The 2,781-nt window shown below is 41.0% G+C and overlaps 1 non-coding gene across 1 annotated transcript; it reads right to left on the bottom strand.

Moving 5' to 3' along the window:
• Window positions 1–388: 388 nt before the first annotated feature.
• Window positions 389–495, bottom strand: LOC115724221 (small nucleolar RNA R71). The gene has a single exon (XR_004013023.2). It is a non-coding gene; the product is annotated as a small nucleolar RNA R71 (small nucleolar RNA).
• Between the last annotated feature and the right edge of the window lie 2,286 nt (window positions 496–2,781).

Raw genomic sequence — 2,781 nt, 5'->3', positions numbered from 1 at the left:
CATATTGGCAGATGATCGAGCAAGGGCTATACGGGAGTATGCTCTTCCCATGTTTAATGAGCTCAATCCAGGCATTGTGAGGCCTGAAATACAAGCACCACAGTTTGAGCTCAAGCTAGTGATGTTCTAAATGCTCCAAACTGTGGGGCAATTTAGCGGGATGCCAATTGAGGATCCTCACCTCCATCTCCGTTCATTCTTGGAGGTGAGTGATTCTTTCAAGATCCAAGGAGTGAGTGAAGAGGTGCTAAGGTTGAAGCTATTCCCATTCTCACTACGAGACCGAGCTAGATCATGGCTCAACACTTTGCCTTCTGATTCTGTTACCAATTGGAATGATCTTGCTGAAAAGTTTCTGCGGAAATACTTTCCTCCTACTAGAAATGCAAAATTCAGAAGTGAGATCATGTCTTTTCAGCAACTTGAAGATGAGTCTACAAGTGCTGCGTGGGAAAGGTTTAAGGAACTTTTGCGAAAGTGTCCACATCATGGCATTCCACATTGTATACAAATGGAGACTTTTTATAATGGCTTAAATGCAGCTTCTCGAATGGTGTTAGATGCATCGACCAATGGTGCAGCTTCGTTGTCGAAGTCTTATAACGAAGCATTTGAGATTTTGGAGACCATTGCAAGTAACAACTACTAATTGTCCAACACAAGAGCTCCAACAAGTAGACAAGTGGTGGGGGTCCTTGAGGTAGATGCAATAACGGCTTTGACAACTCAAATGGCTTCCATGACGAATGTTTTGAAGAATTTGAGCATTGGGAACTCTAAAAATATTCAGCCAGCTGCTGCCATACAAAGTGATGATGTCTCATGTGTGTTTTGTGGAGAAGGGCATGTGTTTGAGAAGTGTCCCTCTAATCCGGAGTCCGTTTGTTACATGGGAAATCAGAAGTTTAACAGAAACAATGGGGCATTCTCGAATTCTTACAATCAAGCATGGAAGAATCATCCTAATTTGTCTTGGGGGGTCAAGGGGCAAGCTCAAGCACCACACTAGCCCAAGGAAGACAAGCATATCCACCGGGTTTTTCACAACAACCGCGACATTACAACATGCTCAAAATTCCCAATCGAGTTCTTTGGAGAGTCTAATGCGGGATTATATGGCCAAAAATGATGTGGTGATACAAAGTCAAGCTGCCTCTCTTCGAAACCTTGAGTTGCAACTTGGACATTTGGCCAATAAATTAAAAGCTAGGCCGCAAGGTTCTTTGCCTAGTGGCACGGAAAATCCAAGGAAGGATGGGAAGGAACAATGTAAATCCATTCAACTAAGGAGTGGCAAGCATCTGAAAAATTCTAAGGAGGAAATAAAGGGTAGTGGGGAGCCCACTTCAATCCAAATCGACGAAAAATTGAGTAACAAAACTGCCCAAGAAATTGCTGAAACTAGCCCAGTTGATACAGCAAAGGGTCAGCAACCTGACAGTCAGCAATTTGCACTAGTATGTTCTAGTCCTAAACCACCCCTTCCATTTCCCCAAAGATTTCGAAAACAGCAGCAAGATGGGCAATTCAAGAAGTTTTTAGATGTGTTGAAGTAGCTCCATATCAATATTCCCTTGGTGGAAGCATTGGAGCAAATGCCGAATTATGTCAAGTTCTTAAAAGATATTTTAACGAAGAAAAAGAGGTTGGGGGAGTTTGAAACTGTAGCTGTCACCGAAGGATGCAGCGCCATGTTAAAAAGTAAGATTCCACCAAAGTTGAAAGATCCGGGGAGCTTCACAATTCCAATTTCTATTGGGGGTCGAGATGTTGGAAGAGCTCTTTGTGATTTGGTAGCTAGTATTAATCTCATGTCCATGTCTATTTTCAAGAAGTTGGGAATTGGAGAAGCAAGGCCAACCACCGTCACTTTGCAATTAGCGGATCGTTCCATGGCTCATCCGGATGGAAAAGTTGAAGATGTTTTGGTACAAGTAGATAAGTTCATCTTTCTAGCGGACTTCATTATTCTTGACTATGAGGAAGATAGGGAAGTTCCAATCATTTTAGGGAGGCCATTTCTTGCCACGGGAAGGACTTTGATAGATGTTGAAAAAGGAGAGCTCACCATGAGATCTCAAGATGAGCAAGCCACATTCAAGGTTTTCCATCCCATATGTGCTCCGGATGCAATAGGAGAATGCTTAACAATTGGAGATATGGATCCTAACATGGTTGATGAGTCCGAATTCAAAGTTAGTAAGAAGGTGAGAAAGAAGATTCCCCTTAAAGAAATTGCTAAGGATCACGAGCCACAAGAAAGCAAAGACAAAGCATCATTTGACCCTAAAAAACCACCCAAAAAGAAGAGAAAGAAAAAGAAGCTTAGTAGAAAATTTCGGTATCAAATGTTTGAAGTTGGGCAACAAGTGATTTTTTCCAACTCTTTAACGAAGGCTACTCATGGACGACTAGATTCAAGGTGTGATGGATCTTTCTTGGTGGTGAGAGTATACCCTGATGGGGTGGTGAAACTTCGTGATGCACTTTCAAGAAGAAAAATCTTAGTGAAAGGCCAAGGAGTGAAGTTTGGGGGTGGAGAGGTCAACCGAGAAAAGACCTCTATCTCTTTGAAGGATGTTTGAGACTTGTAATTTGGGGGTGCCAAAAGAAAAGAAAAAAAAAGACTGAATTTAAAAAAAAAAAAAAGGGAATGAAAAAAAATAAAGGCACCCCTAGAAAAGAAAAAAAAACAAGAGAAATATATATATATATATATATATTATTTAGTTATGAATAAATGTCATGGTGAAATTAAGGAAGTGTTTCCTTTCTTTGTGT

The sequence above is a fragment of the Cannabis sativa genome, chromosome 9 (genome assembly GCF_029168945.1).
Source record: "Cannabis sativa cultivar Pink pepper isolate KNU-18-1 chromosome 9, ASM2916894v1, whole genome shotgun sequence".
Classification (NCBI taxonomy): Eukaryota; Viridiplantae; Streptophyta; class Magnoliopsida; order Rosales; family Cannabaceae; genus Cannabis; species Cannabis sativa.
Note: the sequence above shows the minus strand (reverse complement) of the source record. Positions and strands in the feature narration are given on the sequence as shown.